Consider the following 12865-nt stretch of genomic DNA (forward strand, 5'->3'; position numbering starts at 1 on the left):
TTCAGACAGGTAGAAAAAAAGGGGAAGTGCTCTAAGGGGGAGGAAAAGTATGGGCAAAGGCCAGGAGGTACGAAATTACAAGGGGTCAGGCGGAAGGGGATGTGAAGGGATAAAAAGCGATGCTGCCGCAGGAACTGAGGAAGCTGAGAGGAGAAGACAGAGAGGAAAGTGCCGGGGAAAGACCAGGAGAGGCACACGTGCCACAGGGAAGTGGCGTGTGGCCTGGGTCCAGGATGCCCATTGGGGCGCAGAGGGTGTTGTGAGGGGCACGACATTTCTCCCCCATCTCCAAGTGTGCCGTAGACCACCAGGCGGGGGGCCCCAGATCGCCCTCCCTCAGCCCCACCATCCCCTGTGAGACAGTGAGCGCTGGAGAAAGACGAGAAAACCCACAAAAATCTTCCAAATAAGACAAATATGTGGTGCAGACAAAAGCCATGCTGGGTGGGATGAGGCTTCGGTTGCTCCCCAATGGGGCGTACTCATCAAAAGCAACTTGTGGCTGCAGAAAAATGCGTCATCTCCCGCTCTCGCTCTTGGCGGGCCTCATTGCCTCAGCAGCCCCCAGAAGAGCCCACGCTGGGGGTGCCTGCAGTGAGGGGACCGGGGGGCAGTCCCTGGCCTCCAGGTCACCCATGCAGCCCTGCCCGCTCCCCAGCAGGGGGCTGCAGGGCTTCTCAGGGAGCCAGGGATACCCAGTTCAGGGAGTCGAGAGCCCATTTTAAGCCGTCCCCTGGTTGTGGTTTCCGGTTTCCTAGTGTGTGGCGAGTGTCCAGGGCACCGCCAGGGTGGGTAGGAGGGTGGCCTGAACAGCCCCTCAGAGCCCCCACTAGAGCATGAGGGGTGCGGGTCAAGCCATGTTCCAAATGGAAGAGTCAACTGCCACCAGAAGTGTCTCAAAGGGACTGGGCTGCAGGTGGGTGATGGGAGGAGGTGGTGGGCAGAAGCTGTCCCCAGACTTCCGTCCCCCCATCCCCACAGCCCTCCAGGCTCCCAAGCCCCTGGGGTTCACGTTCCATTTCTGCTCCAGTTCCATGGCTATTAATGGCCACTGTTCCGTGGAGAAAGACAAAAATGTTTTCAGTTTAGTGGCGTTGTTTCTGACTTTCTCTGTGTGGGCCGAGGCCCGGCATGGGAGGCCTCCCCTTGGCAGAGTGGCCCCAGGCAAGGAGGGCCAGCCGGGGTGAGGGGCTGAGGGGACTCATCTGCCTCTGCTGCGTGTGCACAGGGCCAGCACTGCTGAGAGTGCTGTGCAGTGTCCTTAACACACCTGTGGTTCCCTCTGCCTTCTGACCCCTCCTGGCCCCCTGCCTCCCCGAGCTACTTTAGCCCCTGCTTACTTTTCTACTTAGGCTCCCCAGTTTAGATGAGCGAACAGCTTTCTCTCTCTGGGCCTTGGCTTCCTTCTCTGCAATATAAGAGGCTTCCAAGACTCTTCCTGGTTCTAAGCTTCAGCATCAACAGCACAGTCACATCAACAGACCTTCTTTACTCCAGGACTCCAGGGGTCAGAGCTGGCCACTTGGTGAGTTGATGGTCACTAGAGCAGTGGGCTTTGGGAGGGAAAGTACCTTCCCCTGGCATCTTAAATATTTTAAAACTTATTTTGTAGTTTGTAATTCCACCCTTAGAGGTTCACTCCTTTGGGGCTTATTTCAAAACCCATTTCAGTAAAATGGAACACATAACTGCTAACACCTTTTAACACTAAGAATAATCCTTTGCTTATATATTTCTCTTCACAAAGTTGAAATCATTTTCAGATACAGAATCCCATTTGGGACTGTAACAGCTCAGGAATTAGTTGACCATTGGTAGGTTAATACCCCAGAGGCTGTGACTCAAGATAAGAACCTGGACACAGGTGATCTACTCCAAGGAATTAACTGCATTTTAACAGAGGAACGACCGGAGGGTAAGAATAATCACAAAGGAATGCCTCTCTGGTGGCAGGAATTTCAAGCCCCGGGACACCAGGCACAGAGTGCAGTCTAGTGTGGCTGGGAATGAAGATACCCCCCTTGGGTGAGTGTGTGCCCACTCAGCCTGGAGCTGTTGTCAAATCAAGTGACCGGCCCTCAAGGGTTCACTGGACCCGCTGTGGGGACAGATCTGTTTGGGCAGATGTCTGGGTTCACAGGAAACACCCAGAGACAATAATGACTTGAAAAACAGAGTAAGAGAGAGTGTAAGTGCAGAGGATGAGGACGGGGGGTGGGGGTGGGGGGCGGGTAGAGACAGAAGTCAGGGAGGGTTGGCATCGGATGAGAGCCAGTGTGGAACCTGGAAGGCTGCAGAAGGTAACTGCAGGAAGAAGGTGGTGGGGGCAGTGGTGGTCTTCTCCGTGAAGGGCTACCTGAGCACAAAAGCTCTTTTGAAACTGGCCGGTAATAGTTGGAGACCAATCCTGAATCAGATTTGGTATCCACAATGAAAAAGAATGACCATTTACCAGGGCTTCTAGATCCTAGACAGTTTCTGTGCAAAATCTTGCTTGAGCCTTGAACTACCCTAGAGACAGATCTTATTGTCCAGTTTCCAGAGAAGCCAACTGAAGTTCAAAGAGAGCATGGAACCTGCCTGAAATCACACAGCTAGTGAGTGGCAGAGCTGGGAACCAAACCCAAGTCAACCCAGGCTCCAAAGCCTGCCTTCCAATCACTTCTGCAAGGTTGACAGCCATCCGCTAGCACTGCCTCCTTTTCTCCCATAAGGGCATTCTTTCGGCACAAAGAGCATCCTTGCAATTTCCTGCACGAGCCGTTCTTGACCATTTTTCATGCAACAAGTAGTGACAGGGGCTCCTCTCCAGCAGTGGCTTAGTGATAACAACTTCCAGGAAGAAAGTATCCTTACACTCTAGGGTTCAGCAAGCTTGTTCTGTGAAGTGCCATATAGTGAATACTTCAGGCTCTGCTGGCCATACGACCTCTGGGGAAAGCAGCCATAAACATTGTATAAACGAGTGGGCGTGGCTGTGTTCCAATAAAACTTTATTTACAAACATATCTAATTCATACACTTATCCATCTATTCAACTATTCACCTGATCATTTATTTAATTTTTTTTTTTTTTTTTTTTTTTGCTGAGCACCTTCCTTTATCAGGCACTGTTTTGGTGATGGGACTGCAGTAAACAAGATAACCCCTCTGCCCTCTTGGAGCTCACATTCTCTTTTTGTACCCTCCTTGGTGATTGATTCAATGTTAAATAGAGTAGAACCTCTACGGATCACAGGGTGGGGAGATTAGGCATTATTTGATGTGTTGGGTTTTTTAAATTTATTTATTTTTGGCTACGTTGGGTTTTCGTTTTTGCACGCGGGCTTTCTCTAGTTGTGGCAAGCAGGGGCTACTCTTCGTTGTGGTGCACGGGCTTCTCATTGTGGTGAGATTTCTTGTTGCGGAGCACGGGCTCTAGGTGCGCGGGCTTCAATAGTTGTAGTGCACAGGCTTAGTTGCCCCGTAGCATGTGGGATCTTCCCAGACCAGGGATCAAACCTGTGTCCCCTGCAATGGCAGGCAGATTCTTAACCACTGCACCACCAGGGAAGTCCCTGATGTGTTTTTGACCTAGAGGAAAAAGACAAGTCGGATCTGAAGATGAAAGGTAGTATAAGATAGTGGTTAAGTAGATTCCAGAGCCAAATCGCTTCTACCAAATACTAAGAAATATGTCCTCACACAAGTTATTTCGCCTCTCTGTGCCTCATTTTCCTCACTTATACCATGTAGATGATAATAGCAGTACCTAACTCCTAAGACTGTGCTGAGACTCAAATGAGTGAAAATTTATAAAAGAATGCTTGGGGACTTCCCTGGTGGCGCAGTGGTTGGGAGTCTGCCTGTCAATGCAGAGGACACGGGTTTGAGCCCTGGTCCGGGAGGATCCCACATGCCGCGGAGCGGCTGGGCCCGTGCGCCACGGCTGCTGAGCCTGCCCTCTAGAGCCCGCAAGCCACAACTGCTGAGCCCACGTGCCACAACTACTGAAGCCCGGGCGACTAGAGCCCGTGCTCCGCAACAAGAGAAGCAATAAGAAGGCGGCACACCACAACTAGAGAAAGCCCGTGTGCAGCGGCGAAGACCTAACGCAGCCATAAATAAAAAAAAAAAAAAAAAAAAAGAATGCTTGATTCATGGGAAGCACATTATAAACTTCTGTTAAATAAAGGAGATATCCAAGAGAAAGAAAAAACAGCAACAGTTAGGAATTAGATCACGAGATTGAAATAGGAGGGAAGGGGGCAGGGCACGACCTTTGAAAGAATGACATAGCCCAAGGACATGACATACGCTGATTAGAACCAAATGGGTCCAAGATGCAGACAAGTTGACTTCCACTAGACCTTGAGCCTCAGTATACACTCACTGTAACACACCAGCAAGCTAAATGACACACCCACAGGTGCCATGACAGTTCCAAGGCTGATCATAATGATCAAAAAGTGGGTGGTGGCCCCATTCCTGGAAATCCCCATGCCTTCCTGAAATAGCTGGAATACTCCTCCCACTCATTAGCCTATGAAATTACCCACCCCTCTAAAAACTGACAATCCCATACCCTGGTGCCTTTCACACCTTCTGAGATGGCCCACACTCTGTCTATGGAGTGTGTTTCTCTCTAAATAAATCTACTTCTTACCTATCACTTTGTCTCTCACTAAATTCTTTCTGCGATAAGACTTCAAGAACCTGAGCTTCGTTAAGTCCTGAAACCAGGTGTGTGATCTCAGTTGGAAGACTGTGGGTTTTGGCCGGGCTCAAGTCCTGGACGCATGGGATTGAGTCCCAATCGGGGTTTTGGCTGGGTTCGAGTCCCGGTAAGTGGGTTCAAGTCCCAATCTGAGGTGCACAGTTTCTAGATGGTGCCTACTAATTCCATTTTTGCCAGTGTACTACACTGGACAAACACTTTAATCTTCCTTTGGTCCTATTTCCTCATTTTAAAGACAAATATAATAACATAAATTTCCACTGCCTCTTTCACTTGGGTTGAGTGAGTCCAAATTACCTGTTGATCCCAGAAAAAAGAAAAAAACAAAAAAAAACTTTATTTACTAAACTATGGCCTGAGCTGTAGTTTGCTGGAGTGCTGGAGTGTGCAATCACGTTGAGGAGGTGAGATTTACACAGGTAGAACAATTAAGCAACAGGACGTGAGTTAAGTAACAGGATGAGTGTCATGAACCAAGGAGCATTTATTAGGTGGTAAGTATTCTGAGTTTGTGGCATTTGCATGTTGGAGAAGAGTTGGAGGTGAGAGAGGAAAGGCAGGCTATGGTCAGATTCTGGAGGCCTTTGAATACCAGGCTGAGTTTATTTAAACTTTACTCTCAGAACCAGAGGTTCACAATAATATCCCCCTCCCCCCTTGGGAATCCCATGACATTCATATGTGAGACTTACATCTATAAGTATTCACCAGAATGGGCTGTAGCAGAGATAAGCTAGGCTTTGAGTTCCAAAGAATTCCCTGTGAATGAGTTTACATTTCCAAATAGATGTAAAGTCCCACCTCATCCCACCCTACCATTTTAATGTTAATTACTTATTTTCATGTATTGTGCACAGAGAAAATGGCTGGTATAATGGGGAGTGGTTTGGAATTTGGGGGGTTTTTTTGTATGTGAATTCTAAAAATGTATTTCAAAAAAAATGTGCTCTCAGTTTGTAGGGTATAACATATATTAGTTAAAGATTGTTAACTCAAATCCTATGTCACTCAAATCCTCCATTATTTTCTTTATGACTTTTTTCTACTTGACTTGTAGATTTCTGAAACTTCATCCATGGCCCTAATAGATTTGTTCATTTCTCTTTGATTTTTACTAGCGTTTGCTTTATATATTTTGAAATTGACTGTTAAGAATCATAGAAGTTATATATTTTTGTAAGACTATAACTTTTTTCAGTATATCTTCTTTGTTTCTTTTAGTGATTTTTGCCTTGAATTCCAAATTATCTGATGCTAATATACCTGTTTTAGGTTTGTTATCATTTGCTTGGTATATTTCTCCCATCTGTTCATATTCAAAATGTTCTTGCCACTTGGTTTCAAATACATCTGTGTAAACAGCATATAGCCGTATTTGCCCTTTAATAGAAGAATTGTCTCTTTTTTCATGTAATATTAATGGTATTTTTAGACTTACCTTGTCATTTTATTTTATGCTTCCTCTCTTCCTTGCTTTCTTCTTATTTTTAAAAATTTTTTTTCCTGCTTTTTGTTAGATTAAGTTTTTTGCCCTTTTAATTCACTCTAGTGATTTGGAAGTTGATTTTCCAATGTCCCATTATCTGTATGTGAATTTGAATCCTATGTTTTTTTAAAAAATGTATTTGTTTGTTTTTATTTTTTGGCTGTGTTGGGTTGTTGTTGCTGTGCGCTGGCTTTCTCTAGTTGTGGTGAGCCGGAGCTGCTCTTCATTGTGATGAATGGGCTTCTCATTGTCATGGCCTATCCTGTTGCGGAGCACAGCCTCTAGGCACGCAGGCTTCAGCACTCGTGGCACGTGGGCTCAGTAGTTGTGGCTTGCAGGCTCTAGAGTGTAGGCTCAGTAGTTGCGGCGCACGGGCTTAGTTGCTCTGCAGCATGTGGGATCTTCCCGGGCCAGGACTCAAACCTGTGTCCCCTGCATTGGCAGGCAGTTTCTTAACCACTGCACCACCTGGGAAGCCTGAATCCTGTATTCTTTAACTCATAATTTTCTATCAATGTCTGGAGCTAATCAGGAACTTTTTTCTCCATTAACGCACTTTAACATTCTTCTTCCTCCTCCATTTGTCATCTCCCAAATTTAGATCATCTGGGTAGATTATGGTTCCAAATTGTTGTTTTTGAAATGTTTACATTATGCCTCAATAATTCAGACTTGACTAAAAGTTTTACTAATTTCTTTGTTCACCACAGTTTCCACATCCCGTGTCTTCCTCTTTCTTGAGTTCACTTTTTTTTTTAAATTTATTTATTTTGGCTGCGTTGGGTCTTTGTTGCTGCATGCGGGCTTTCTCTAGTTGTGGTGAGCAGGGACTACTCTTCATTTTGGTGCGCGGGCTTCTCACTGCGGTGGAGTCTCTTGTTACGGTACACTGGCTCTAGGCGCGCGGGCTCAGTAGTTGTGGCGAACAGGCTTAGTTGCTCTGCAGCATGTGGCATCTTCCCGGACCAGGGATAAAACCCGTGTCCCCTGCACTGGCAGGTGGCTTCTTAACCACTGCATCACCAGGATGTCCCTCACTATTTTTTTTTTTTATTGAAGCACTTCCCCTAGGAATTCTTCAAAGAATATGAGGGTGGCAAACTTTCTCCTTGTAAAACAAAAAAAGTTTCCCTCCCCCTTGAATACTTCATTTCCCTTTGGAACTTGGAGATAGTGTTCCATTGTCTTTTAACCTCCAGTCTCACGCCAACTTAATATTATTTTGTTGGCGACCTGCTTTTTCTCTCTGGAAGCTTCGAGATCTTTTTTCTTTATCTTTGGTGATCTGAAATTTCATCAAAATGTGTCTAGGTGTGGGTCTTTTTTTCCTGGGAACATTCAATCTAGTGATTAATTTCTTTCTTCAACAACTGGAAAAGTTTCCTTTATTAGTTCTTTAATTATTTTCTCTCTTCTATTCTCTGAAGTTCTACCCTTTTGTAATGCCTATTAGACAGATGTCTCTTAAGTTTTTCCCTCAGACTTTCCATCCTTTTATCATTTTCGCTGTGTTTAAGGAGACTTCTCCAGCTCCGTCTTTCTAATAATCAGATCATTAAGTTCATCTCAGACCATCTGCTGAATTTCAAATTCTGATGATCAACTTTTAAATTTCTAAAAATCTGGCTGTTTTTTAAAATGGGTTTATTATTTTTTTTCATCTCTTGAAAATAATAATTCTTCAACTCAAGTGGTTTTTGTTGTTGTTGTTGTTTTGTTCCTTTATCTCTGTTTCTTTGGTTGTTAACTCTTCTATATGTTAAGTTCAGGGCTATGCTATCCAATACAGTAGTTGCTTGCTATTTACACTTAAATTAAGATAAAATTAAATAAAAAACTCAGTTCTTCAGTTGAAGCAGCCACATTTCAAGTGGTCACTAGCCACGTGTGGTGTGTGGCTACATATTGGACAGCTCAAGTACAGAACAATTCTATCATCACAGAAAGTTCTATTGGACCTTACTGGCTTAGAGTTTCTCTGTACCATAGTTTTATTTTTCCTTCACTTCTAGCGATTCTTGGTGTTCTGCTCATTTTTGTGTTTGAGAATACCTATTTGCCAGCTTTGTGTTCACTATAGCCTTGTCACTGGTTATTGAGGGTGGGAGAGAGAAGAATGGCCTGTTAGCAGCTTTTCTTCTGAATGAGGCCTCCCTATATCCTTCTCAGAGTGTCAGTAGCTACTTGGAACACTGCTCTGCCTCTCTAGTCCCAGCACCTTGGGGCAAATCCTCTACTGCCAACCACTAACACGGGTCAGGAAGCAGCAAGGAACACTTCTGGGACCTCCTCTGCTTACTTTGAGTCTGTTGTCTGAGGCTTAGGGCACCCTATCCCCCAAACTTCTCTTCCCTCCACCATGGTCTTCTTCATATGTATTAGCTTGGTTCCTTCAAGTTTTATTTCTTTATAGCTTTGTTGCTATTTGTTCTTTATCTTTCTGGTATCCAAGATTTCTGATATACTGAGGGTTCACTTTTGTTTTCTCACACAGTAATATAGCTTGTTTTCCTGTAGGTTTCTATCATTTTATGGACTGGGGAGGAGAAAGGGTCTTCTGCCAACTTGACCCAAACTTTAACAATGCCTTTGTATAAGCATCATTTTTCTCTTTGTAGACCTATTTCATAACTAATATTTCACTAAGCCTGTGGTTCCCAAATTTAGACAGGTGCTGGCTGGTTGTATCAGAATCACCTGAGAATCCACGGGCCCCACTCCTCAAGGGCTTTGAATGCACAGCTCAGTTTGGGAACCATCAGCCTACCTAGTGGGATGGGTAGAAGTGAGGCTCAAGTACTCGAGGTAGGTCACCAACTTTGCAGGCTAGTTTGTGGCCAAGGCCCAAATGCCCAGGATCTCTAATAGTCAGATGACTGTTTCTGTGAGTGAATGGGACACTGGGTGGGTGTGGAAATGGGGAATATAAGGAACTTCTTTCTCCTCGCACCGAAGGAGGGCAAGAGGTTGCAAAACCCGTTGGGGATAACTCAAGGACAAGAGAGATACAACAAGTACAACTGAATGGAATTGAAATGAATGATTGTTGCAGGCCTCGCTCCCTCCCACAACTCTGCAAACCCCAAAGATCAAAATGGGGCCAGAAAATTCCCCCATCTAGAGATTTTTAAAAAAACTTTAATTGCTATCCTACTGAGGGGCCCAACTCCGGCTTTGAGCAGATATATTTACTGGTTAGATTTACAGTAATGATTATTATTGTTACTGTTAAGAATGCACTCATTGTCTCCAGTGAGCTCGCAATGCTGCACAAACATGACCTCATTTCTCCTCTGAACGGGGCAGGTATTGTTAACTCTGTTTTCCAAAAGGAGGACGCGGAGGTCCATTGCAGTCCAATGCCTAGAGCAAGGCCACACATGAAGAGAGGGAGGGAAGAAGGAACCAGACGCCAGGCCTCTCCCATTTAGGTCCCAGGTTCTCTGCACTGGTCTAGGCTCACTTGTCTGGTGAGCTCCTTGACTTCCCTTGTGGCCACTGGTTCCAGTGGTCGGAGGGGATCAGAGCACTTGGAGTCATCGACATCAGATACCATGAGAGGAAAAGTCATTACTTTTCACAGGTTCAGCCCAGTCTAGACTCCGGCTCAGCAACCGAAATCCTCCCTGGTTTGTCCCCAGTTTCACTAGGCTCCAACTCAGCTGACTTCTCTCCCCACTTCCTCATCAAGGGACACAAACACTTCACCCCTGGATCCACTCAGACCAAAAATCATTTTCACACCAGATTTGTCCTTTTGCCCCTTGAGGAGTTTCTGCTGCCTACACGCCCTTTGGGTCACTTGTGGTACATGTTGGCCACTGTGCTTTCTTTGGGCGTTTGCTTCTGCCATCCCCTAAGCTCTGTCCCAGGATACCTTTTCCCCTTCTTACCCTCCACTCTTCCTATCCAACAAGCTTCAAGCCTCAATGTGCCCAAGGAATCTTCCCTTCTCTGAACTCGGCCACCCTTATTTGTTCATTCCACAGATAATTATTCAGAATCTACTGTGTGACAGGCACCAAGGGAGATAATGAAGATATAATAGTGAACAAGCCAGATAAGGTCCCTGCTGTCATGCGGGAGAGAGGAAAAACAAAAGTAAGGAGTTCTATAAGTCAAATATTTATGAGTTGTCATAAGTATGTATGAAAAGCCTTCCAAGACATATCCAAAATTTGCCAATGTCTCTCCATCTTCTCCTCTGTCCAAAAAAGCCTGGCTTATCTAGGTACATCAAAAAGTTTTGTGTGTCAAAGACAACATAAAAGTAAAGTCTCATTTTTATGTAATGATAGTATTTTAGTGGAAACAAAAAAAGTGCAAAATGAAAGTATATGGTAAATATGGTCTGATTCTTAAGATTGGTTTATGCAATTTTTTTTTTTTTTTTCAGTACGTGGACCTCTCACTGTTGTGGCCTCTCCCGTTGCGGAGCACAGGCTCCAGACGCGCAGGCTTAGCGGCCATGGCTCACGGGCCCAGCCGCTCCACGGCATGTGGGATCTTCCCGGACCGGGGCACGAACCCGTGTCCCCTGCATCGGCAGGCGGACTCTCAACCACTGCGCCACCAGGGAAGCCCCCTAAGTAAATTTTTTTTAAAGTTTCACGTGGCTAAAGGGTGATGGTGGACAGGAGTAGAGGGACACACCTGGGGCTGGAGCAGGAGGCGAGGCTAGGCCACAGAGGGCCTGGAAGCCCCTGTCAAGCAGCTGGATTTCATCCTCAGAGCAAGGGGAAGACATTGCAGGATGTTAACCAGGGAGTGACATGATTTGATTTACACTTTATAACAGAAATCCTCAATGGAGTGGCGGATGGGGGAGGTGCCATTTTGCCCCCACCACCACCATTGTCAAATGACGGACATTTGACAGCGTCTGGAGACATTTTTGGTTGTCACAGCTTGGAGGTGGGGGTGGCCCTGGAATCTAGTGGGTAGAGGCCAGGATGCTGCAGAATGTCCAGCAAAGCGCAGGACAGCCCCCCAACAAACGTCAAGAGCGCTGACGTTGTGAAACTCTGCTTTAAGATGACTCTGGATGCCATGTGAAAACAGACCCTCAGAATGCAAGAATGGAATTAGGGAGACTACTTGAAAAGCCACTTAAATTAACCTCATACAGCTATTGCCCTGATCTGCTGGAAACTTCCCTCCACATATCCCAAATGTTAACTTCCCTGGTCCGGGGTCTCTGCTTCCTATTGGGTGACAGCCAGCCAACCAGCCCTACTTATCTTCCCAAGAAGCCCCCTTGCATTTTAACAAGGGCCTTCTGATGACAATGCCATAGTCTATGAGAAGAGTCAGACTAGCTGAGCAAGAGAGGAGCCATTCTGAAGCATCACTGTACAGGGCCAAGGATGAGGGGTTAGAGAGACCAGCCTACATGCCCTCTTCCCTGGTAGTCACTGTGATCTTGTCATGACAGCTGCTGCCAGCTCAGCGTTCTCCTCCTCGCCGACCTCCTGAATGCCAGCCCTGTACGTGGTTGCAGAAGATCTGGACACCCAAGGCATGTGATGCCTCGTGCTTACAGTGAGTTTGAGTATTTACACCAGAATGAGAACCTATCATTTACAGCCTTGCCATGCAAATCAACACAGAGTTAAAGGGCTCTCCTCTTGCCTCTGCCCCCAACTTGAGGTTGGTTTTAGGAGAGGCATGATAGAGCTGTGGTGACAAGGGAAGTCTGTGGAAGAAATATCTCCAAAGGAGGAGGGGTCTAGTTCCTCCTCAGGGATGGGGCTGGCCAAGCAGATGGTGCAGGTAGAAGTGTTTATCTTTTGTGCCCCAGTCACAAACCATTCTCCTTCCACTTCTATAGAGGTTTTCTACCTTGTGTGAGGCGTTGGGGGTGTCATGAAAACTTTGAAGAAAGCTATAGAAAATCTCTCTCTGGAAAAAAATGAACACTGGGGACAAAAGCTTGTGTACAATACAGGAGATTCCCAGATTCCCTTGAAGCCAATCCATGACCTTATGAACTAATTCACACCAACCTAGGAATGACTAACAAAGTTCAGTGTATTTCCATTTTAATGGGGAGTAAAGCCCTTAAGCCAAACTGGAGTTCTTCCAAGGGGAACTGCTCCATCAGTGGGTTGAGACACTTTCTAAAGGGGATGGGAAGGTATCTCCTAACTTCTGAAATCTCCCCACATCCCTACTGTACCTACGTAGAAAACTGGGTTTGGAGGTGGGGAAGAAACAGAGGGAAGAAGGGAAACAGGAGCTGTTTCTAGGCTAATTTGGAATCAAAAGGCCACCTGAGACTAGACCCAATGGGGCTTGTGGGGACCCCATACCAGATATTCCTGGTCAGCCCAGGGCATCTGATCTTGTTAATGGGCCAATAAAAATTAGGGGGACAAAGGCCAAGCCCTGGTGGCTCAGATGAATCTCCTCTGCAAGAGGGAGCAATCTCATAAAGAGTTGTAACTGAGCAAACGGAGGAATCATTGCATTTCATGAACTTTAATAGTGCTCGTTAGGTTGGCTTCCAAGGGCTGTGGGACAGGAGAGAGGAGGCCAGACTCATCGCCAGGGCTTGGGAGCAGGCTGGCTTGCGTAGACTCCCCCTGAGGCCCCCAGTGCTGAGCTGAAAGTGACTGCTCTTGCTACCCTCACAGGCTCCCCAGCCCAGCACGACATCCTGG

The sequence above is a fragment of the Mesoplodon mirus genome (assembly GCF_964341445.2).
Source record: "Mesoplodon mirus genome assembly, chromosome: 12".
NCBI classification, from domain to species: Eukaryota; Metazoa; Chordata; class Mammalia; order Artiodactyla; family Ziphiidae; genus Mesoplodon; species Mesoplodon mirus.